Source organism: Zophobas morio, unplaced genomic scaffold (genome assembly GCF_036711695.1).
Source record: "Zophobas morio isolate AGI-343-1 ecotype UQ-CSIRO unplaced genomic scaffold, CSIRO_AGI_Zmor_V1 ptg000006l, whole genome shotgun sequence".
Classification (NCBI taxonomy): domain Eukaryota; kingdom Metazoa; phylum Arthropoda; class Insecta; order Coleoptera; family Tenebrionidae; genus Zophobas; species Zophobas morio.
In genome coordinates, this window is record NW_026972111.1 from 15,130,457 (window position 1) to 15,157,020 (window position 26,564).

The 26,564-nt window shown below is 40.1% G+C and overlaps 1 long non-coding RNA gene across 1 annotated transcript in view; it reads left to right on the plus strand.

Annotated features, from left to right (window-relative positions):
• Positions 1 to 23,130, plus strand: part of LOC135123692 (uncharacterized) — a 103,715-nt gene extending 80,585 nt beyond the window's left edge. The window contains exons 2-3 of the long non-coding RNA XR_010279688.1: positions 16,379 to 21,764; positions 21,814 to 23,130. This is a non-coding gene — a long non-coding RNA (uncharacterized LOC135123692). The remainder of the gene's footprint in view (positions 1 to 16,378; positions 21,765 to 21,813) is intronic.
• The last annotated feature ends 3,434 nt before the right edge of the window (positions 23,131 to 26,564 follow it).

Consider the following 26,564-nt stretch of genomic DNA (forward strand, 5'->3'; position numbering starts at 1 on the left):
AAAGAACAACCTATTTCGCTTTTTTTTTTTTTTTTTTTTAAGTGTTGCATGTTGGGCTTATTCGAATCCTTTTTCGATGGTCTTTTTTTCGACCTGAAAAAATTTTTACGTAGCGACCTCGAAAAAACTAGAAATGGCTCCTGTATCTAGGTCGATGTGGACAGAATCGATTTTTTTGAGCAGACTTATGCGTTCGTTCCAGAAGAAGGTTTTGATGTATACAACCGATATTCTATCTCTTACCATTTGGACACTAGAAACTTTTGCCCTTTTCTCCCTTATTTTCAACTTTTTTGAAAATTTTTTTTGCTCAACATATGGCTTAATTTTTTTAGCTTTTCCCCGTTCCCCTGAGCCGACATGCTACCTCTTACCGCTTACGATCTATGACGTTTTTTCGTTATTACTACTAAACGGTAGCGAAAAATATTTATTTTGCTAAGTGGACCTATAGACTGTTCACTCAGAAATATTTTGATGCAAAAATATTTTTTTTAAGTTTTGCCGTTTCGACGCTACAAACTTTTGCCCTTTTCACCGCCATGTTGCAAGTTAGCTGAAAAACGTCGAAGGGGATGTATATGATACGTATTTGTGGATCTTTTTTGTCCTATACACGAACCTTCTATCTCTTACCGTTTTCGAGTAACAAAGTTTTTTTCTATTTGAACGCTAAACACACCTATGACTCATATTTATTTTTGGTTACGGTAAGCTAGTAGTTCATGAGGATGCATTTTTTTATGGAAAAACAAACTTTTCAAAATTTCGATAAATTTTTTTTGAGATTTTTTATTTTCAATTTTTCTTTATATCCTTTGGGTTTTTTTAATTTTTTTTTTCACCAAAACTTCTAATTTGCTTCCCTACTGCTCAAGGAAAACTTTTTTTCTAATTCTGACAACCTTTTTTGACGAAAATTTTTTGACTCCAAACTCAAATATTCACATATTTAATTACATGGACCTATTGATTATTCATCCAAAAATATTTTGACACAAAAAACAAATTTTTAACTAATTCCGTTTGGTCACCACAAACTTTTGCCCTTTTCTCCGAAATGCTAAACTCAAACTAAAAACCGTCGACACAGGTGCATGTGTTTCGTATTTTAGGAACTTTTTTGTTCTTTGCACGAACCTCGTATCTCTTACCGTCTTCGAGTAAAACATTTTTTTTTTATATTTAAACAATTATTGCACCTCCAACCCACATTTATTTTTACACAAATGTGTCATTAGTTTATAGGGATGCATTTTTATTTTTTTAACAAACTTTCTGCCCTTTATCACCCTCAAGCGATAATTCTTTTTTTTTAATATTTCCGAATACGTCCCTGTCTATTGCGACAAAAGCGTCCAGTTCCGTAAGAATTTGCTGAAACAGCATCGCGTTATTTCATTCTGTGTTGTAATAATGACGGGCGGCGTGTTTCGGTTTATGAATTTTACCGTGAAAAGATTTGGGAAAAAGGTGGTTTTGTTGAACTAAATGGTGGCTTCTGTGAAGTGTGCGTGTATATGAATGTTTTCGAGGGAGAACGGATAATTTTATTGCCTGTTTTCAATGTCGTAAGTAACAATTTTTTTAATTTTTAACAACACACTCGCCTTCTGACATTTGAGATTTTATTCTAATAATCACGGACAAATAAGCTTAAATCGGCAGAAAGTTGCTGATGAACATTTATTTATTAAGAAAATAACAGGAGTTTTGTCGGAGCAAACACGGCTTTTATTCGTTGCTGTTATTCCCAATTAAATAATTTTATATGAGACTGGGGAAAATAATACACCAAACGAAATAAACAATATTTATTATAATTTCAATTACAGCTTAAGATTATACAAACTAGTTCGTATTTTATACATTTTAAGAAACTAATAAGTTTTAAATTTAAATCTAATTTACGACGCAGTGGTTTAACCGCAATGTGCACAGTTATTTAACTGATTTTCTTTGCTGAATAATTTTCAATTCTGAATCCAATTTTTCGATTGTTTCTCTAAATTTTCGCTTCTTCTCCATCATTTTTTCGATTAAGGGCTTTATTTGCAATTCGAAACGTTCCACATTCATTTGAAATCTTTTAACATCGTATAACCAAGTATTAATTCGGCTTTCTTTATCATTTATTAAGAAAATAACCGGAACTTTGTCGAAACAAACACGTCTGTTATTCATGACAGTTTGCAATCAAATATTTTTTACATGAGACTGGGGAAAATAATACACCGAACGAATTAAATAATATTTATTATAATTTCTATTACAGCTTAAGATTATTCAATTTAGTTCTTATTTCATACATTTTAATTGCTTCTTTTAAATAACTAATTCGTTTTAAATGTAATTCTAATCTACGACGAAGCAGTCTAACTGCACTTGATTTGTTTTCCACATGAACCAATGCCTTCTTCATTCTTCGATAAATTCGATATTGATGGTTCGACCGATCGGACCTCTATTTACCAAGTACAATTTCAAGCCGTTCACGATCTTCTGGTTCAGATCGCTGATCACTGAGTCGGTGAATTTTTCGGTAAATCTCTGTGGAAGTATCGTTCTAGACTCTTCAAGTTGCACAAATATCTTGTCACCGTACTTTGTGGACAGTTTACTAAAATTTTTTGTTAAAAATTTTTTATTTTCTTCTAAAGTTTTCGCACTCACAAAAGCTTGCAAGTGAGACTCTTTATTCAAGGTAGAAATGAAAGATGACATTTCTAAGTGTTAAATAATTGAATTCAAAAAACTAATTAATTCTTACACACGAATCCATCGACTTTTATACAAGTATAAAACGGAAGTGGGGATGCGAGATTGCGTCCGAGATCCCTCCCCGACCTAAACGAAAAGAGGGGATAGATCTCGAGATGAACGAGGGCAATAAACGACCAAGGTCGAGCAACGACTAGGTCAATGATCGCCCGATGAAAAGTAATGGGGGAGCTGGACCAGCTGGCAAGGTCAGCCACGTGCATCGACAAGCTCGACAACAAATGAAAGGTCAATGACCGCTCGATGAAAAGTAATGGGGGAGCTGGACCAGTTTGACCTCATTTGACCTGGTCTAGAACCCCCACTATATAACTACTACTACTATCATACAGATTAGAAGTTTCTCCGTTTGTTGTGTAGCGAACTCTAAAATAACAAGGGCTTCACCCATACCACGTGAAGCGCGTGAAATCCCTTAAAGCAGAAGACCTGCCTCGTCGAGTGCGGTTCTGCGAGTGGTTGCTGCAAAAAATAGGGAGCAACCAGATTTTGTGCAGAAGCTTTTAACCACCGACGAGGTTACTTTCGCAAGAGAAGGTGTTTTTAATTCTCGTAATACTCATATTTGGTCTGATGGAAATTCGCATGTCATACGGGAAACGCATTTTCAAGACAGATTTTCATTAAATGTCTGGGCAGGCATGGTTGACAACAATTTGATAAGTCCATACGTTCTGCCCCCTCGCTTGACGGCGGTTGCGTATTTAAATTTTTTAAACAACGATTTAGGACCACTTTTGGAAAACGTACCCTTAAATGTTCGTAGGGATGTATGGTACCTTCATGATGGGACCCCTGCACATTGTACCGTAGAAGTGCGGGAACGGTTTGACCGAAACTTTCCTAACAAATGGATTGGGAGGAGGAATGGACCTGTGTTGTGGCTACCTCGTTCTCTCGATCTCAATCCTTGTGGTTTTTTTATGGGGTTACAAGGTTACAGGTAGTTTATCAAACTCCAGTGAATACGGTGCAAGAGTTGACAAATCGCATTCAAAAAGTTGCTGCCCAGATTAGAAATAATCCAGATGTGGTTAGAAGAACACAGCAGTCGTTAATTCGGCGAGCAGAAGCATTTGTGCAAAATAAAGACCGTCATTTCGAAAATTTGTTGTAGTAGTTTGTTTAACGTTGTGTTAATTTTATTCTTTATTTTTATTTTGATTAGTAAAGTTTAGTTGGTTATCGTCGTTGAAAAGTCTTATTCTTATTAATAGTTCCTTTTTGTTAACTATGCTCATTTATTAAGAAGTCTGTACATAAGTAAAGAAAATGACAACATCCTGAAAAAGAACACGCAGGCGATTACCTATCATATCGGAATTCCAATGGAACCAAGATCGGCGAACCACTGTCCAGAACCGTGTTCTTATAAGAACTGAAAAAACCACAGCGGGACGCAAAAAACGGGAAAGGAGACCCGCGACCCTGCACAGTGGTCCGCCGGCCGTCGTTCTAATAGGATCTCGACGCAAGGAGAATTAAGTAAAAATGACTAATTACTACCATTTAAAATAATCCTTTACTTCAAAATGTTTAAACATCCAGTTAAAATTGTTTCAAATTGATTGTTTCTGAAAAAATACTTTTGACTTTTTACTTGACATTTTTCAAACTTCACCTTTCGTTGTTAGTTTTTGGTTGCTACGTTTTTACAAAACGTGTATTAATTGAATCTGATAGCACCTCTTACAGTGGCGCGAATAAAGCTTGGATAAAGGGTAAATTTACTTTGCAACTTTTGATAATACAACAGGAGTTTTTTTCATTCCTGTTGCTCTCGGGAACCCCTCCAATTTTTTTGTCGGTGCATTTCGCAAACACCCTGTATAAGTGAATGTATTTATTTAAATGTTTTATTGTTGTAAAAATTGACATGTTCTATACAACTTGTTTGTCTACAGAATGAATAAAATTTATTATAAGACCCACCACTGACCCGGAAATGACCGGCATTCAGGCAAGACTTCTATCATTACGGGTACTGAGACCAAGTAATGATATGCATTGATTAGATTATTATTATTATTAATAATAATAATATTATTGTTATTTAAAGAAAAAGACGTTCTATTGCAAAAATCAACTTGAATAGCCCAAATAAGTAACCAAGGAGATTTTTTTGCCTCATAATAATGTAATAATGAAATCGTCTGTTCTGTTCTAAGAAATTGAAAAAGGTTAAAGTTCTAAGTCTCAACTAAATCCCCTTTATTGCCTCCTATAACAAAGGTAAATTTAAAATTTTGCCTTCCCGACTTACCACGTGGTACCAGGTAGCGAAAGATTTACCTGTGTGTTGTAATAATGTTAACTGATGAGATTCATCGCCCAATTCGTACTAAGATATTTTATGCTTGATATCACTTGCGCTTGTAGTTGCATATTTGTCAAAACAAAAATTTTGCGACCATGGGGGACGGCCTTTAAAAAGCCGATGTGTAAGTTTATCCTCGTGAGTGGCAGTTTTTTTGGGTATACATAAATTGAGAACCAGTAATCTTTTAATCCTTTTCGCACTTCTTTTACCAGCGAGGTACACATAAATTGACGACTGACCACGCACCTCCCAGGGCAGGAAGTTTATACTTATAACTAGACAGCGGATTTCTGTCGGGCTACATCACGATATAGGTGGGGACGCGCTGCATCGCCGGGACTCAGTAGCGGGTGATAGGTAATCACTGAATTTAATTGTCACTTGATTCCATAAATACAATTAACGATTTATTAATCAAACGGCTAAGTAAATGAGAACTGGAATTAACAGCAGAGTGCAACGAAGCAGCGTTATTCTAATCTCAAATAAACGAAGTGCAGCCGGTAACTGCAATAAATTCCCATCCCGTACGAGCCGTACCGAGTTTGGCCTTGTCTAGCCCGACAGAAATCCGCTCTCTACTTATAACTTATAACTATAACATAACCACCTTACCATCCGTCAATTTCTAGTCGGAAATTATTTGTGTTTCTAATTGTATTTAAATAAAATTTTTACTTGTTCCTCACTCGTAAACATCAATTTACCAAGTCATGTTTTACATGAAATTTCTGGTAGAGAAATAAGGATTTTAAGCTCCACCCCCTTGGCTCACGACGAATAAAAAAAATCATTACAATTGAGACAGGGTGGGTGGGCGGGGCTTATATTTTGCCTTTTTTATTCTTAATATGTGTAGATTTATTTCGACAACAAGAAACTTAAAACTTATGTTTTGCTTTTTTTCTTAATATACGTAGCCATCTTTTCACAACTAGAAACTTACAACATGGTTAAAATGGTACATTTTTGCAAAGAAATGGATTTTGCAATTATGGGGCGGAGCCTAATTGCAAAATCAATATTTCCTTTCTTACACAAATTTTCCATTTTAAACATGTTTTAAGTTTAATGTTGTGAAAAGAAGTCTACACATATTAAAAGAACAAGGCAAAACGTAAGCCCGCCCACCCGCCCTATCTCAATTGTGATGATTTTTTTATTCTTAGAAACTTAAGACACGTTTAAAATGATACATTCTTGTAGACAAATATGGATTTTGCAATTAAGCCCTGCCCTTCGATCTGGTGGGCGGGTTCTACATTTTGCCTTTTTTCTTAATATGTGTAATCATCTTTTCACCGCAAGAAACTTAAAACATGTTTAAAATGGTAAATTTGTATAGGGAAATATCGATTTTGTAATTATGCTCCGCCCTTCGGTCTGACAACGAATGAAAAATTCATCACGGTTGAGATCGAGACGAATGGGTGGGGCTTCTGTACATATTGAAACAAAAAGGCAAAATGTGAGCCCCACCCACCCGCCCTATTTCAATTGTGACGATTTTTTTATTCGTCGTGAGTCAAGAAGGCGGAGCTTATCTGCAAATACTTATTTCTTTACAATAAATTAAAAATATGTTTTCGAGTTTCGTGTTATTCAAGGAATACTACGTATGTTAAGAAAAAAGGAAAAATATAAATAAACCCCGCCCACCCACCCTATCTCAATTGTGATGAATTTTTTTTTCTTAGAAACCTAAAACGGGTTTAAAATGGTAAATTCTTGTAAGAAAATACGAATTTTGCAATTAGGCTCCGCCCCTGGGTCTGCCAACGAATGAAAACTTCATTACTATCTGGATCAGGGCAGGTATGGGTGGGGCTTAATCTTTGGCTTTAATTTTTTCTTTATACTCAAAAACATGTGTTACACAGTAATTTCTTATCTTCCTTTGGCTCTCGATGATTAAAAAAAGATCTTTACAATTGAGATAGGGCGGGTGGGCGGGGCTTATATTTTGCTATTTGTCTTAACATACGTAGTCGCCTTTTCACAATAAGAACCTTGAAACATGTTTAAAATGGTAAATTCTTGATTCTTGTAGACAAATAAGGATTCTGCAATTAAGCTCCGCCCCTCGATGTGACAACCAACGAAAAATTCATCACAGCTGAGAATTGAGATCTGGACGTGTATGGTATTTTTGTAACAACACGATACTTAAAAGCATGTTTTACATGAAATTTCTGGCAGAGAAATAAGGATTTTAAGCTCCACCCCCTTGGCTCACGACGAATAAAAAAAAATCATTACAATTGAGACAGGGTGGGTGGGCGGGGCTTATATTTTGCCTTTTTTATTCTTAATATGTGTAGATTTATTTTGAACCGTATTTAAAAATTAGTTGAAGAGCTTTCGTGTACATTTCGATATCCAGAAGTGATTTTCAGTTTCGTGTCTTTGTAAATTTCCACCGTTTTTCTAAAATCGCTAATTGAAATACAGCAATTTTTAGAGTTTCCTCAAACTAGTTCTCTATAAAAATTTTGTAGATGAAAATGGAAATTATTATTAATTTTTGTTTCATCAGTCCATTATTAGTTTCCACTCCCACTCGACAGAAGAACATATTTAGCCCCGCCCACCCACCCTGTCTCCTTATCAGTAATTAATTTTATCTGATCTGAATGAAATGAATGATTTTATCCTGAACAGAAATAAAATTGGTCGTTAGAATGACAAGAGGGGGGTGGGCGGGGCTAGTACTTGTTAAGATAAGAATGATTTGGCAGATGACATATCTTCCAAGGAAATAGAGGGAGGGCGGGCGGGGCTAAGAACATAATAATGAGCCTACTCGACAGAGGAACATATTTAGACCCGCCCACCCACCCTGTCTCCTTTTCAATGACCGATTTTATCCGATCTTAATCAAATGAATGATCTTATACTGAACAGAAATAAAACTAGTCGTTGTAATGAGAAGAGTGGGCGGAGGTAGTACTTGCCAAGAACATAATTAGCCCCGCCCACCCACCCTGTCTCCTTTTCAATGACTGATTTTGTCCGATCTTAATCAAGTGAATAATAATAATAATAACTTTATTCAGCCCTTACATAGAAATACTACATTTGGCATCGTTCCACACAAAACATGTATACAATATTCTACAGAAATAACAAGTAGGTATATCACAATTAGATTTTATACTGAACAGAAAAATGAAACTAGTCGTTAGAATGAGAAGAGTGGGCGGACTTAGTACTTTCTAAGATAAGACTGATTTTGGCAAATAACATACCTTCCAAGAAAACAGAGGGCGGGTGGGCGGGGGTAGCACCTGATAAGATAAGAATGATTTTGGCGAATGACATATATTCCAAGAAAATAGAGGGAGGGCGGGCGGGGCTAAGAACATAATAATGAGCCTACTCGACAGAGAAACATATTTAGCCCCGCCCATCCACCCTGACTCCTTTTCAATGACCGATTTTATCCGATCTTAATCAAATGAATGATCTTTTACTGAACAAAAATAAAACTAGTCGTTAGAATGAGAAGAGTGGGCGGAGTTAGTACTTGCTAAGATAAGACTGACTTTGGCAAATAACATACCTTCCAAGAAAACAAAGGGCGGGTGGGCGGGGGTAGCACCTGATAAGATAAGAATGATTTTGGCAAATGACATATATTCCAAGAAAATAGAGGGCGGGGTGGCGAGGCTAGTATTTTTATCTATCTGTCTATAAGATAAAAATGATTTTGGCAAATAACATATCTTCCAAGGAAATAGAGGGAGGGCGGGCGGGGCTAAGAACATAATAATGAGCTTACTCGACAGAGGAAAGGTGCAGGGATGTCGAGGAAAACGAGCGCCAATGAGAAAAAGGAGAGAACAAGAATCAAGTGCCAGTTCTGCAAGTGTTTCGGACACACGGCACAGGAATGTCGCAAGCAAACAAGGGAAAAGATGTTCCAGAACCAGGAAGACCAGATCATCCGATGTTACGGGTGCAACAAGCCCGGAGTATATCGCAGGAATTGCCCGGCCTGCAGTTCAAAGGCAGTAACGGCTGTATCGGCGCTTCCAGCAGAGCCACTGGGGTTCTGCGCCGTCGATACGGTCAGGTTACAGCCACGAGTCCGCTCTGCGATCCGCATTAAAATAGAAGACACCTGGGGAACTGCCTACCTCGACACCGCCGCATGCGTAAGTGTCGCAAGCGCCAGCCTGTTCAAGGTATTGACCGCTAGAGGACTTCACGCGGGTGAAGAAAATGTAGAGGTCGCACTAGCCGATGGAGTGACCCGGACCACAAGGGTCCCAACGTAAAGGACGCAGGTCAGTCTAGATGGCCGAAATATTCCTACCACGTTCGCCATGATTTCGGGTCATGAAGGTACGAAGACATTGCTAGGCGCCGACTTCATCGAAGACGCACGCTTAGTCTTGGACCTAGCAGGACGAAGCTACCACTTCAAAGGTGAACCCCAATGAGAATTTCCATTCGTAGAGCAAGCGGTCTACGATGCAAAGGTGCCCACTGACGCCAAAGTACAAACTACCCTAGCGTCCATGCGACCTTCAGATCCACTCGACTCTCTGGAGGAGTCATCCAACCCTTGAAAGATAGTGCCATAAATAATGGACGTAAATGATGACGACAATTGCTTTGGTCCACCGCCGCCGATTGCAAAGAAAGCCCCACAAGGTCGCTGGCACGTGTATCAGGCTCCTTACGCCACTGAGTATATGATGCACGATGTATGCCTAGCTTGGGACGCAGTCAGTACCGAACAGAACTACCTCTTCCCAGAGAAACCCCGTAGAACTACACGAGTTCACCTGTTCTCCGTACACCTCCGCGCAAACGAAGCCCAATCGCTATCAGAGGGACAGCGCGGAAACTTAAACCAAATACTCGAGGAGTACGAAGATGTCTTTCGAGAGCAAAGACTACCAACCCCGTATATGGAGCATGTTATTCCCACTGGGGAACACACTGCCATCTCCCAGCTACCATACCGGCTGACCCCAGCAAAGAAGGCGCAGCTTAAGGCCGAAATCGACGGAATGCTCGAGGGAGACATCATAGAGGAGTGCGATAGCCCCTGGGCATCCCCCGTTGTCATGGTGCCCAAGCGAGACGGTACCATTCGGTTGTACATCGATTACCGTAAACTGAACTCGATCACGACTCCAGAGGTTTATCCACTCCCGAGGATGGATGACCTCCTCCATTCAACTGGGGAAAGTTGCCATATAACCACCCTCGACCTACAAGCTGGTTATTGGCAAATTCGAGTCAGGACGGAAGACCGAGATAAGACCGCCTTCATATGTCCATTTGGCCTGTACCGTTTCACTCGAATGCCGTTTGGGATACGAAATGCACCCGCCACATTCCAGCGCCTAATTGATAGATTCAAAGCAGGAGTCCCAGATGTTACGCTCCTCGGCTACCTTGATGACTTAATTATCATATCCAAGGACTTCGAGAAACACCTGAAAGATCTACGGCAGGTACTGGAACGATTGCGTCTATACCAATTATGCTTCAGACGGCCAAAGTGCACATTCTGTTGCCAACGCACTCAGTATCTCGGACACTATATGTCACCAGAAGGAATATCGGTTGCAGAAGACAAAGTCACTGCCCTACTCGAACGAGCAGCTCCAAGAAACCTGAAGCAGCTCCAGACGTTTCTTCAAACGTACTCCTGGTTTAGGAAATTCATTCCGCACGTTGCAGACGTCGCTAGGCCTCTCACCCAGTTAACTAAGAAGGACGCTATCTGGGAATGGGGGTCATCCCAGGAAGCCGCCTACAATTCTTTAAAGGAGAAGTTGTCATCGGCCCCTATTCTACGACAGGCCGATCTCAGCCAACCATTTGTGCTACGCACTGACGCCAGCGCCTATGCACTCGGTGCAGCTCTCCTCCAGGGGGAGGGAAACGACGAACGGCCTATCGAGTATGTGACTCCTAACGGACGCAGAGAGAAACTATTCTACCACGGAACGCGAAGCTCTTGCGGTCGTCTGGGCACTGACGAAATTCCGCGGTTACGTTGAACAAAGCTCCGTGGTTGTCATCACCGATCATCAACCTCTTCGATGGCTGATGACACTAAAAACTCCCACAGGCCGCCTCGCAAGGTGGGCCTTATAACTGCAACCATACAACCTCATGGTTCAGTACACACCAGGGAAGGCTAACGTGATCGCCGATACACTTTTTCGATCACCGATCGTCCCTAGTTCATGCCAGGTTAATGTGGTAGAGATCGACCTCCCTACAGATGGAGCCCAACGACTCCGCCAACAACAATTAGAAGATTCCGAACTGAAAAAGATCATTGGGGCCCTATCATCGATGAAAGCCGAAGAAACCCAACTGTCGCGCCTAGCTCAGTCAGGGCGGTAGAGCCGGGGTGAAAGTCGTCGGTCCGCCTAGGGCGACGGCTGCAGGGCGATGATTTGTGTGCCAACTTACCTGTCGGTTGCTTTGTCGAGTAAATGGAGGGGCGCCACGAGCTTTACTCTGGGTCACTTCTATACTCAGTCTCGAAAGCTCGAACGAGAGAGAGAGTACTCGACAAGTCCCAATAACTGACCAGTTCCTAACTCGGTGAATTGGTAGAAATAATACGGTTAGGCTAGTATATTAATATGAGTGTATTGCTGCTAATTTACACTAGGTGGTGACTAGATAGGAGATCGAACAGTCAGTGAACTATAACTAAGTCAACAACGGTACACTGGGGATGTAACCCCTCGAGAGTGTAGTACTACGTTCAGATTCACCGACGCGACGTATAACGGGGAGAGAGCTCTCTACAGGTATACATAAAACTATTGCGCTGGCGATAACGAAATTACACTCGAGAGGCTTACTGGGAGTCTCCTGTGGCCAGGGTGTCTTCGTCCCTCCAGCGACGAACTAAGACGGGGCAACCTACGACCGCCTCCTGTCCCGGGGTTTATACATATAGAATCTCCAACCAGGTCCCTGGGCTACGAAGATTAGGGTGGAAGATGTTACATTGGGGTAGTAACGAAAATAAAAGAGGCCTGAAATGATATTTCGCCAGTTGAGGCCACCCAGGGTCACGTAGAGAATTAGATCGGTAATTACCTTGAATGTTAACGGCCTCTGGCGACTTACTCAAACGTACGGGTTTTCCGGTAACCCAGGCTATTGTTTAACCACGTTCCCGAGTTGGGATGACTCCTCGTTCTCTGGATTTTCCTGGAAGCGTTACCGCACTACGTGGCACACGTCATCACTTCGGTGGACGGGAAGAGAGAAAGAAAGACCTTGACAGGTGGAAGTGGATACGCCGACGCGAACCGAGAATGTCTCCGGTTACTGCTCTGAACTTTGACCGCAACCTGTTATACCTGAGCGCACCGCAGCTTGCAGGAGAATGAGATCGTCACACAACCCTGGACTTCCAAGGGATACCTACTAACCCCAGAAGTTCTCTATCGCTATGGGTCAGACAGCGATAGCGAAGAAGCCTAGTACGTAGTTCCTAAGGACAAGCGTATCACCGTCCTTAAGGAATATCACGATGCTCCAACAGCCGGACATCTAGGTGTAGAACGCACCCTATCCCGCATAACCCAGTGCTATTACTGGGTAGGAATGCGAAGAGATGTCGAAAAACACGTCAAATTCTGCCCCGAATGCCGGAAATACAAGCCTTCAAACCTCAAACCAGCAGGCCTACTTCAGACGCCCGTGATGCAACAACGGATGGAGGTCCTCTCCATAGATCTATTCGGACCACTTCCTACCTCCGAAAAGGGTTTCCGGTGGATATACATCATTGGCGACTACGCAACCAAGTGGGTCGACTTATTCGCCCTCACCGAGGCTACTGCTGAAAAGTGCGCATGGACCCTCATCAACGAAGTATTTTTGAGGTATGGCGTGCCCAGACGCATCATCAGCGACAACGGCATCCAATTTGTCAGCGCTGTACTCCAGAAAGCCCAATAGAAAGGAAGAATAGGGATATGAAAACACTCCTTGCCATTCAGATAGGGAAAAATCCGCATACCCAATGACCCGATAAGCTCCCCGCAATCCGATTCGCCATGAATACTGCCATTTGCAGCAGCACCGGATTCACCCCTGCCTACCTAATGTTCGGACGCGAGCCTCGGACCATCGGCGACGTCACCCAGGACCTACGGGGCCGCATCGTCTCCGAAACTTTTATTGAAGGAATCACCCCTCGTCTTCTACGATTCGCCGACGACCTCAGTCGAGCCCGTGAAACTCACGAAAAGGGACAGCTTCGTCAAAAGTGGCAGGCTGACAAAGGAAGAAGGCGGCCCAGAGTACAACCCCGGTGACTTAGTACTTGTAACAACTGACATTCTCAGCAAAACCAGAGCTGGAATGAGCTCTAAATTTGCACCTCGACGAGATGGGCCCTATCGAGTACTTCAAGCCCGTGGTCCCACTTCATACGAGATCGGAACCAATACAGATTCTTCGCAACCACTGGGGACATACCATAGCTCCCAACTAAGACCTTACCTCAGTACCATCCAGGAAGGCGCGCCGTCTGCACCCATTCGGAAACGGGGCCGTCCTAGGAAAAACCCCGCGGTCCAGAACCAAGATCGGGACGATACTTTTGGTCCCGAGGGGGAGGATGTAACGGAACACCTAACGCCATCATCCCACGCCACGCTGAAGCTCAACCACGGCCCCACTCCGCGCGCATTCGTTAGTACACTGTGTCCGCTACCCAAGCGCTCAGTGCCATTTACGCTCGAATGATGACGCTCTCGGCAACCGCCCACGCACCGTGGAATTCAAACGGACTAGAAGAGGGCCTCGGAACGACCACCAGGCGAATTCAACCGGTACTCGCTCTATCCCCTTGAACCGCACTACTCGGTGGTCGACCCAAGGTTTAATTTGGAAAAGGCAGTACTCGAACTGGATTTTGAATTGGAATAATCCCTCGGTTCCCATAAGCGCGCTGTGAATACGGACGATATTGGACCTTGGAGAATGGAGATTCCATCCGCCTTTCTTCGCGCCGCGCCGTCTTTTGAGTTAGATCATACCATATATATATATATATATATATATATATATATATATGTATATAATATTATTTACTAGGAAAACATGGGAATAAGTTTATCAGTGGCGGCTTGTCAGGTGAGGCAGGTGAGGCAGGGCCTCACCATTCATAATCATTAAAAATGTTTTTCTTCCATACCATTTTTTTGTACGGGGTAATTTAAAATTAGCACGACAACTGAAGTTTCTATGCCAACCACAAAATAAAGGTGCAGCGTTATTCTAACCAATCATGTATTATTCACATAGATTTTAACCTTATACTCTACTAGATGCGCAACTGCGTCGCGTAAAGTGAAGCCCATGGCGGCCATTTGTCAAAGAGGCAAAATACTGTAGAATCGTATTACGGTAATGGTGAAAGTAAGGGTAAAATATTATTTATTTGTTCTAAGGAAATCAGGTGCACATTTTATTGTTAGCTTGCCAATCCTGACATACAACAAAAGTACATATAATTTAAAATATACTACAAATGTTACGTTATTGAGGAAAAATAATTAAAATAGTTTTCCAATTCTTACATAAATCAGAAGTCATTAAAATTAAAAAAATACCTAAGCAGTAAATACGTGCCAGGACGCACCAAATAATCACTTTCAGTGAAAGGGTCACTACACAATTTACTGGCTTTTGTTGGTGTAATTTTTTTTCTTTTCATTACTCTAACCCACTGTTCCAAGAGCTTTTCATTTTTCAGGGGAAATCTAAAGACAAAATCACATAATAAAAAGACAAACCGATTTAGCAATCGACCGCAAATTACCCAAAAAACTGGACGTTTCCTCCTGGTTTAAACCGATTTGTACACCCAAATGCGGAACACGATGCCGGCATATTTCGCTTTTAATAAACCAACACTTTTTGGAACTATACTTTAATTCACGTAATCATACACATTCACCCCCAATACACATGAAACAGTTCGCAACGTACATACATATACAGGGTATTTTTGAAATAGATGGAAACTTTTTTTAACGTAATTGGTCATGATGTAGAGAATTTATGCATCAAATATTGATCTAATAAAAATCCTTTAGTTTTCGAGATAAAATTGATTGAAAATCTGTTAAAATTTGCGTGTGCGCTACTGATTCCAAAAATGTTAAAGGTAAATTTGATCACTATAGTAATTTAAAGTAGGTAAAATTGTTGCTTGTTAACATGACAATACATTCATTAGCCCATCATTTTTTGACGTTTTTGCAATTTTTTTGGAAGAACAAAATTAATTTTTCTAATTCTGAAATGACTGACATGGTTCTGATGTATGGACAAGCCTTAAGAAACTCCTTGGAAGCTCGACGTTTATACCAAGAAGCATTTCCCGAACGAAGATTGCCAAATCATAAAACATTTGCTAACGTTGTTCAGCGTCTACGAGAAAATGGGAAATTTCAACCTCGTTTTAGTGATCGTGGTCGTGAAAGGACAGAACGGACACTTGATGCCGAAGAAGAAATTTTGAATGTCGTTGAAAACGATCCAGGTATAAGCATTAGACGATTGTCTTACCGAGTGGGAGTTTCACCTTTTGTGGTGTGGAGAACTCTACATGAACAAGGCAACAATCATTGATTAGACGTGCGGAAACGTGTATACGAAATGGTGGTGGACATTTTGAAAACTTGCTCTAGTTGCATACGTTACGTTTTGTTTCATTTTATGGTTGATTAAATTATGATTTTGAAGTTTTAATTGTCAGTTCATTAATTATTGTCATTGTTTATTTGTTGCTAGCAATAAATTAATAGCAACAGTAGTTACACCTCGGCAGTTTTCAGTTACTAGGTTTCACATTTTTTCGTGAAACCATTATTTATCAGTGGAGGAATGAATGTTTGGATAGGGGTTAAATTTTCCTTTCAAATTTTACTAAAACAACAAACGTTCATTTGACTTCTTAGGTTCCCTACATTCACCAGATTTTTTGTTTCCATGTATTTCATAACACCCTGTATTTAGCACTATTTTCCTAATATATTACCAAGCGATCATACATTGACAGCAATGTTTTGCCTTTCTGACAAATGGCGGCCACTCGACCTTGAAGCTTCACTTCTCTCTGCAGCGCAGGGTTAGGTAGTCGGATATCTAGGTAACTTAATTTAACATCTATGATTATTCATCACTGGTATTATCATGCGTTTAGGCCGGCCTCACGGTTTGATTTAAATGTGGGACTAGGACGCTCGAAGTTTTTACAACGGAGAGTATTGACCCTTTTCCTGTAAGCAAAGTGAGTAGACATTATATAAATTCCAATGACACAGAGTGAGACAACATCGCGCAGGCGAAGTCAGATTTTTGGAGCGCCAAGTTTAAATTAACCAATGAGCGACAGATTACGCATGTGTAGCCGGTTGCATTCTGTCAAAGCGGTTTTTTGTCACAGGCCTTTGCTCTGCTGCCGGAGTGCCGGATACAATTTCCAACGTGGTTTTGAAGATGCGTGCGCACGAAAAGTCACTATGGAAGTTTTACGATCTTACAGGAAAAGGGTCAATTACTATGTTCTCTGGTATTACCGCTACTGCTTACTATGGGAATCAAATGCTTTAGGACAGATAGTCTTGAGGCCGGCCGCAGCTCTTATCTGATTGGTTCTCCTACTCTTGCATTTTGCAGTGTGGATAAATTTTAAATTTCAGTCATTGTCGTTATAGAGTTCGGTACTTGGTTAACGGGTGGATTGTGGATACTCCGATTAATTTTATTTGTACTTAATTAAATAATAATGAACATGGATGCAGGCCCATCTGGTACTCAGGTAATCTCCACAGTTCGAAATACAAATGACATTGTTAACTTCCTCGTGAATAAATGTCCCTTCAATAAGTTAACATACGAAGATAAATTGTTTGTAAAGGAAAGCGAACGTCCATGTCCAGATCTAAGCTTAACATTAATTCAAAGAGAAAAACAAAAAACCAGGGCGTTCAGTCTCAATTGGTACACAAAATATGATTGGCTTGCTGGGAGTACAATTGTCAATAAACTTTTCTGTTGGCCATGTATTTTATTCTCGAATAGTGGAGAATCGGTTTGGTGGAAAACTGGATATGCAGATTTGAAAAATTTGTCGCGTTCCTTGGAAAAACATTCCAAAAGTAAAGATCACATATCATCTACTTGCAAGTTTGTTCTTCTCGGCCAACAGAATATTGCCAGTACTCTAGATTCTGCTCGCAAAATTGAAAAACAGTGAAACCTGTCTATGCCGGACTCTGTAGAAGGCGGAAAACTGTTCATCGCGGAAATTTTCCGCAGTCCCGTTTTTCCAAATACCTAATTTAATGTATTTTGGTCCGTATAAGCCGGAAACTGTGTAACGCGGAAACGGAAAATATTTGTAGGTCCCAACGTGTCAAAATACATGCACCCAACTCTGTGTAAAACGGAAGCGAGAACAAAGTTGATGATTTCTACGAAAAATATATAATTCTATTCGTGGACCTGCAAGTGCATTTTTTGTCAACAGAAAATCACTGTTCTCAATTCTCATTTAATTGGTATCTCTCGTGGTTTTATGTGTGTTCGCAATAGCCCATAAAACGACCAACAATAACAACAAAATGGATTTAATTAATGTACACGAGCAGCACAATTTGAGTGTTACAGAAATTTGCAAAAGTTCGGTTGTAAAAAACCCAAATGTATCAAATTATAAGACATATCCTAAAATTAATTAGAGAGTAATGGCAAAGCGGTGAGTGTGTCCAACCTTTTGCAGTTGAGAACACGCATGGAAAATATATCTAAATGGCCGAAAAAGTAAATAGCAATAAACAACTATTTCAAATAATTTTTTTATATGTACCTATGTATTCAATTTAATAAAAATTGATTTCTGTTTTATAGAGGTGTACTTTCCGTTATAGTCGGGTTTCCTGTAAAAGCCGGAACCCTGTTTAAGACGGATAAAAATTTTGGACCCGCGCGATTCCGGCATAGACAGGTTTTACTGTAGAAAATTTTAATGCCAAAGTTCGCGAAAATAGAGAAATTATTAAAAGGTTAATTGATGTTGCTATATTTTTGTGCACACAAGAGCTTCCCTTTAGAGGACATGACGAGTCAGAAACGTCTTTCAATCGCGGAAATTTTAAAGAATTAATTTCATTGTTGAGTAGATATGACACTTGTTTGAGAAATTTTTTGGAAAAAGATTCTGACAATAAATCCGTGTTTTCTGGTACTTCAAAAACGATTCAGAACGAGTTAGTTGAATCAATTTCTTTTGTTATAAACAAGAACATTAGCAAACAAATTTTTGACGCTCCTTTTTTTTCCTGGCAGATTGATGAAACGACTGACATAAGTTGTAAATCGCAATTATCAGTTATTTTTCGTTACGTTATCTCCGGTAAAATTGTCGAAAGATTCATGGGGTTTTTCGATGTTAGTTCTGGACGAACTTCTGAAGATTTATTTCAATTATTGCTACATAATTTCAGTAAATACAATCTAAAAGATAAATTAATAGCACAAACATATGATGGTGCAGCGGTTATGGCTGGGGAACTCAGTGGATTACAATTAAAAGTTAAAAGTGTGGCACCTCAAGCAACTTTTACACATTGTTATGTACATCGTTTAAATTTAGTATTGGGCAAAGCTTGTAGCACCATTCAACCAGCAGTGCGAATTTTTTTTTCAACTTTGTCGGGATTCTCTTCTTATTTTTCAAAGTCAACCAAAAGGACTAGCGTTTTAGATAAAATTTGTGGAAGCCGTCTACCAACTAGCGCTCCAACTCGATGGAATTTTAGCTCTCGTGCAATTTTTACAGTTTGTGCTTACAAAGAACAATTAATTGAAGTTTTTGACTTTATAATTAACAGCTCTGAATTTGATGCAGTTTCAATTCGAGAAGCGGTAGGTTTAAAAAATAGTTTACCAGATCATAAGTTCTTATTTTTGCTAGAAACGTTTAAATTTATTTTTGAACAAACTGACGTCATATTTTCTGTTTTACAACAAAAGTTGACAGACATCACTAAAGCGAGGAATTATTTACAGTCACTTTCATCTAAATTACGTGCTTTTAGGGGATGTGATGACTTTTTCAATAACATTTATAAAAAACTTGATATAGATGCCACTGAAGAATCCACTCCAAAACGTCGCAGAACAGATGAATTACCCAATAAAGAACAGCAACTTCGGCACATTTTTTTTGAAATTTTGGACACAATAGTAAATCAAATAGAAATTAGATTTCTTGATTTAGAAAAATTGATCTTTTTTGATTTACTAAATAATGTTAATTTTCCGTCTTATGCCAAAAATTTTCCCGACCGACTTTTAAATGATTTGATTAAGCAGTATCCCTTTTTTGATAATATTCAATTAAAAAATGAATTAATTGTGGCTTATAACGACAAAATTTTAGAAACTTCTGGGACACCGGTTGAAATGATTAAATTTATATACGACAATAATCTTCAAAGTTGCATGCCAGAATTGTATAAACTGCTGTGTTTAGTAGTAACTTTACCCGTGACATCAGTTTCTGTAGAGAGAAGTTTTTCTGCATTAAAACGTATTAAGAATTACGCGCGAAATACAACTGGCCAAGACAGATTGAATAATATGTGCCAGATTTCAATAGAAAAAGAACTTGTCAAAAACAATATGTCAGAGCAATTTACCCAAGAAGTTATAAATCATTTCGCACAACAAAAAAAATTGGTCTGCAAGATTTCAAAGCATTCGGTTTTGTAGTTTCTGATTAACTCAATAAAATAAATTCACGCATTCATTACTTTTTTTGAGTCGCCCTGTATATGCAAATCGAAAAAATTTGAATGGAATGATAAATCACCAGAAGAGACTCACCATATTTTGTACATTTTAGATCGGATTTATTCAGCAAAATTTTGTGGTGACGTCATAAAGTTTTTAGGGAGGACGACCAAATACATTTTGATAAGAAATTTACAATGCTTATGATAATTTTAAAACATCTTCAAGATTTCAAAGCATTCGGTTTTGTAGTTCCTGAGTAAATCATTAAAATAAATTTACTCATTCTTTATTTTTTTTTGCGTCACCCTGTATATGCAAATCCAAAAAATATGAAGGGAGTGATATATTACAAGTACAGACTTATCATATTTTGTACATTTTAGATAGGATTAATTCGGCAAACTTTTGAGCTGACGTCATCAAGTTTTTAGAGGGGATAACCAAATATATTTTGACTGAAGATTTATGATTCTCTTTATAGCCTTAAAACATCTGCAACATTTCAAAACATTCGGGTTAGCAGATTCAAAATTAAATTGCAAAATGTTGTTTTATAATTTTGATTTTTTTTCTAAAAATCTGGACGTTTCGGGTGAAAGCTCAATTCGCAATCGTAAACTACATGTGTAGGACTATGTTATTTTATACAACTTAAAACCCATTTACTATATACAATTTTGAAGTGACGTCATCGCATTGGTTGTGGGGATGATTAGACAAATTTTGGTTAGCGTTTTACGATCTACATGATATTCCTAATATAAGTGCAAAATTTCACAACAATCGGTCTAATACTTTCGGAGATTATCTGTCTAATAAAAATCCGGGACGGCAGACAGACGGACAGACGGACAGACAGACGGAAATGGGAGACCTATTTCTTCGTCTTCTAGGGGTCATGAAAGATCGAGAAAACGTAAAAGTAGAGAGTCGGCCGACGGACTCGATTACAATACTTCCTTTGCTTACGCTCGGGAAGTAAAAAAATTGTTACCAATAGTGCTGGTATTACAAGTAGTAAGAGTATTGCGATGCGTATTTTGTCAAACAAAATGCAATAAGACATTTCAGTATTTCTGCGTTTCATTGACCTTTCGTTCGTATACCTAAATTCTTGTTATATCATTAAAATCTAAATTAAAATAGTATTATAACCTGGATGATGTGAATAAAATTGGGAAATAATACTTTGTTTCGATTCAAAAATTGCCCTTTGTTTTACATTTATTCTAAAAATTTGTTGTACAAGAATTTATTATTCATACCACCTCGTTTAAAGTTGGCGCGTGGTGTTGGAGTTAAAATGGCGTAGGTTTGCGGAACTCTCTCTACAGGGACACTAGTCACAATGTTGACACTACCCGAGTATTTTAAGGTTACCATGGCAACGGAAATGCACGTGTCCGGGAAGTTCGAACTCCCGCTCCCTGGTGAATGCACAAAAGCCATCAAAAAAAGTCATGATTGCAAAAAAGGTCTTTACACTAGCTGGAAAACGCCCTTTTCTAATGAGTACAACATGCTATATTTTTGTATCCCTGATGGAAAGGCCTGAATCGAAGAGTTTTTTAAAAAACTATCAAGGTGTAAAACGTAGATACCATTGAAATAATTGCAGACCATGGTGACGAGTCAATAAGCAAAAATTTCACGAAAACATGAACGATTGCGCGAGTTATTCTCAAGATTATCAACCGGAAATTCCGGCATGAGAAGCAGTTAGAAATTTGCTTCCTGATAAATCAAGAGAAAAATATTTAAAAACCTACGACCAATTTAATCAATGGAGGCAAAGCAAAAATGTGAAGGAAGTTAGCGAGAATGTCTTGTTAGCGTTCTTTTGGAAAAGGTGTGAATGTGTACATTTTTAAATTAGATTTTGTTATGTATTTTTGTAGAGTAAGAGTCTAAAGGCATCAACAATCTAGTCCGCATGCGTCGAACATCGACTAGGCTGCTAATTGACAAAGGTAGTAGTATTTCGGATTTAAAAAGACTTGGAAGGTGGTCTTCTACAATTTCCGCCGAAAGATACATCGAAGACAGCATTCAAAATAAAATTCAAACATCAAAGAAAATCTTCAGTGACCTGACTCAAAACGAAGTAATCGTAGATCAGCACACCTTTCAGGATCCCCTTCAGTATCCCATTCAGAATCCCCTTCAGCATTTGCCAGTCTTCATCAAGTTTAAGTTTCAACATATCTGACAACCATCTGTTTACGACTGCTTCAAACGGATTGACTTTTAATAATGTAACATGTAACGAACTCTACATTTCATATTTATCAAAATAAATGCATTGAATAACTATTATATTGGATGTTTCTCTTCCGAGGATCTTGTTGCGGACAAATAAACGGTTGCTAATGAGAGAAGAATGGCCGCTAACGAGAAAAGTGTTGCTAACTATAAAAGTGTTGCTAGCGAGAAAAATGACACATTTCTTTATTAATGTCACCATAGTAAAGTTGATGGTTTCCACGAAGGATACAAAAAAAAATCTTTGAAGTGTGCGTGCAATCTAATAAAAGAAAAACATAATAAAAAACCTTACATCAATGGGGTAAATCACTCAGATCCTATCACTATAGCTTAGGCTACTTACTGACCTACCCGCTAACTTGCTTAATAAATCAGTCCTTTAAACAGGAATATTCCCTGAAAGTCTAAAAACTGCAACAGTAAAACCCATACACAAAAAATCCCATAGAGAGGATATAGGCTAAAATCTTTGCAAAATGCATGTTAACGAAATTAACTCTTTTGCTGATAGATATCACCTAATACCCACGGAATAAAACGATTTACGCTGCAATAAATCGATTTCGATGGCAACTATCGATTTATATAACACCTTACTTGATCTTTACTTAAGCTGTGCTTTTGATTGTGTACCCCATGATAGGCTGTTAAATAAGCGAGAAAAGTTAGGAATTAGAGGTAATCTCTTGAAATATATAGTTCAAAACATTCTTGCTCGATACACGAACACAAAGTGTTAAAATAAACCATACAGGAGACAATGGATCTAAGTCGAATGTTACATCTACATTGCGTCCTGTAAAATTCGGTGTTTCACAGAGAACAATATTAGCACCGACTTTATTCTCATTGTACAAATCCGATCTAGTAGCGAATCAAATCTGATGAAAATACAAAAACTATAAACTTGGTCGATATTTGTATAGAACCATCAACATCAAAATCTTCTATTCGCCCTTGTTTTTTTTTTTTTATGAATGACATTTTTACGTAGATAGATGGTCGTATATAAGGTATAGCAGTACACTCGTATGTTATGTTTATTATTCACTAAATTAATAGATCAAATATGTCAAAAAAGATTTCAAAGACAACCAACCTACAATACATTTACTGAAGACCAGTTGTTGAATTTGAAACAATATGTCGAAGACTTGGATACAAGAGCATTTGGAGTAACGAAAGATCAGTTTGCAAGAATAAGTTTTTATTGTGCAAAAACGTTAAAACTTCCACATAGATTCAAGATTTCATTCAAACTTTTATGGCAAAATACACTAGACTGCAAAATTAACCGAACACTCTAATTTTTCATTATCAACATTTTAAAATGTCTGCAAAATAATTTACAGTATAAAATAAAAGATGTAGTGAAGTTTTTGGGCGGTATCATATCATAAGACGCTTTGTTTAGCAATTTTTTTAGGCACTTTGAATTAATTTGTTTCATCTGGCTCCTTTATTAAGTGTTATTGGCGTTTGTTTCTTGGTTTGAAAGTTGGCGGTGAAAAATAAAGTTGATAGATGTGATTTATTAAAGGAAAAAAAAAGAACTCCCGAAGAATCTGCTCAAGCTGTTGCTCTTCACAATGATGGGCGCAGTATCGGTTATATCGCTAATAGCCTAGGTATACCTCGTTGTACAGCGTCGGATGCTATACAAAAGTTCCGAGTTCCTACTCCAGATTACCTGGGCAAAGCAGACCACGATTAACAAACCCTCCTAAAGATCGGCTTCTTTAAACAGGTTCCGTGTGCGTATTGGTCTACCGCAAATTCGGGATTCTTGACCGGTACACGAATTTTAGGGTACGCTGAGTGTACGCGAACATAACATTGCTTCAGTTGACGATCAAGTTTTCTATGATAATGTGGTTTGACATTTCGCATTCGGTCATTTACAAATGTTTGGGGGTGTTATTAAAATAACTTAAATTAACTTTAAATTATGGCAAAAAGAACATCTAACTTTAATACGGAACAAAAAGTGTTGTGAAACAACGTCCACACATGGTGGAAGGTAAATTTACGAAAGACTTTACGTTTCGCGATGGCTAGAACTTATGGGAAGAAGTCACTACGGCACTGAATGCTGTTCCACCACGAGGAGTGAAAATGTGGAAACAGTGGAGGAAGGTTTGGCAGGACATAAAATCCAGAACAAAAAGTAAAAGTACGTCACCACCTACATTTTTGTCCGCTATCAGCGGGAGACCGTCGGTTTAGAGCGGTCTGTTTTTTTTATCTCTTTTCTAAGTTGCCGAAAGAAATAAGTGCCGTTGGCAGATCATTTTTTCTTTGTTTTTGTGTCATATTGTGGTCGCCGTCCCCGAAATCATCAACCGTCACCGTCAGAACTGGTGACGTCGCAGATTGGGTAAGGAGGACCAAGGCGGACCGTACCCAGCTCAGGTCGCGACGTGAGTCCACCAGCTGCAGCGTCACCAGTTGGAAGAAGCCCTGTGCGAGATTGGAATCGACGCCTCTGGTTCCGTCAATACGCTCCGCCGGCGATTGAAGGATTTCCATCTCCGTCACCAGGCCGAAACTGACATGGAGGAGTTGGCCACGTCTCTTCTGATCAGGTATCCCGTCACAACCTGTCGTCCCGTTGGAACTTGCTCGTCCCGCTTCTGAAGACGCTACTAGGAGCCGAATCGGCGAGTCAACTACGTGGACGTACAGGGAACCGCCCCATATTTCTCCATGGCCCCCATCGACAGCCACGAGACCAACCTCTCCGTCTCTGAGTCGAGAATTTCGACCGCCACCACCGAAACGTCCGTCTCTCGTGCCATCACCAGCACCGACACTGAGTCGCCACTCGGTCCAGCCGAGCTAGACACACCCGCGCGACACCCGTTGGGAAGCCCTGGACTTGGTGCGGAAGAGCCGTATCCACTTCGATGGAGAGACCGACCGCACGGCGTTTCTGGAGCGGACTGAAGAACTCCAAGAGCATTTTGCTATTCCACCGAATACGATGCTCACCATGCTGCCGGAAATCCTCACCGACAAGGCGTTGCAGTGGTACCGCAACAACCGGGCACTTTGGTATCCCAGGGACGACTTCGTGGAGGAGTTCCGGGACTTCTATCTGCCGAATTACGATGAAATCCTGGAAGACCAGATTGTTAACCGCCGCCAACGACCTGGAGAAGCCGTCGTCTGTACAGCCACCTGCTGCCGGAGTACCGACAGTACATTCTCCATAGTGATTTCCGGAGCATCGATGAGTATGAGCAGCTCCAGACCGAAGTGAGGAGCTATTCACCAGTCCCGCCGCCGAATCGCACTTCGACGACGACCCAGATTCCGGCGGCCAGGTATGTCTACGCTTCTTTTGCAGGAAACTGACCAGCTAGGTCTGAAAACCATCCCTTGCAACCCGAGCAGCCATTCACGGCACCACCGCGAAGCCTGAAGAACGTCCGTCCCCCACCAGCGTCGTCCAGACCCGTGCGGCAGTCCACAGAAGCCACAACCAACACCGGGGCCACTGTCAAATGTTGGAGATGTGGTGAAACCGGACATTACCGGTCGGCCTGAAGGAAACCACCCCGACTGTTCTGCGACCGAAGAAACGTGCGAGAAGTTTAAGCCGACTACAGCGACGGAAGTTCCGCTCAAGATTCCCGATAACCATCCCAATGTCGTCGTCACCCTTTTTGGCACAGTTTATGACGCCCTGCTGGACACCGGAGTCTTTTTTTTTGGGTATTGTATTGGGGATGGTTAGTAATAAAAAAAAGAAGTTACACTCCTTTTTTTTACCGACGAAAGGGGGGAGTGTAACGAAGCAAATTTTCGCGGGCCAGAAACCGGAATGCGTACCGCGAGAGCCGGGGTTAAAGCCGCGACCACCGCGCCGCCGCGGCGGAAGCGGATTCGATCTCGAAGCTTCGAGGAAGAAGGAAGAAGTACTGTGGCTGTTTTCTTCAGTAAAAAGTGTTCTTGGTGGAAAGTGCAAAAGCTAGGAAGGAACCGACCACTTACTGAAGTACCGTCTTGGGTTTTCTGCTCGTTTGTGTACGGGTTGTTGAATCGCCGCCCCCGAACGAAAAACCGTACCACCGTTTTTCCTCGTCACCGGAACAAGTCGAAACCGTCGTGCACGCGTAGTTACTGCCACCACAGGCTTCTCCTGGATCGCCGTACCGTTCTCGCGAGATTTCCAGGTTTCAAGGTCGTCGCCCCCAAATCCCGAAGGAGCTCGTCGTGAAGGAAGTCGCCTCCTAGGAAAGAGCGACCGTGCCGGACGTCTTATTACTCCCGAGCGTAAGCAAAGGAAGTATTGTAATCGAGTCCGTCGGCCGACTCTCTACTTTTACGTTTTCTCGATCTTTCATGACCCCTAGAAGACGAAGAAATAGGTCTCCCATTT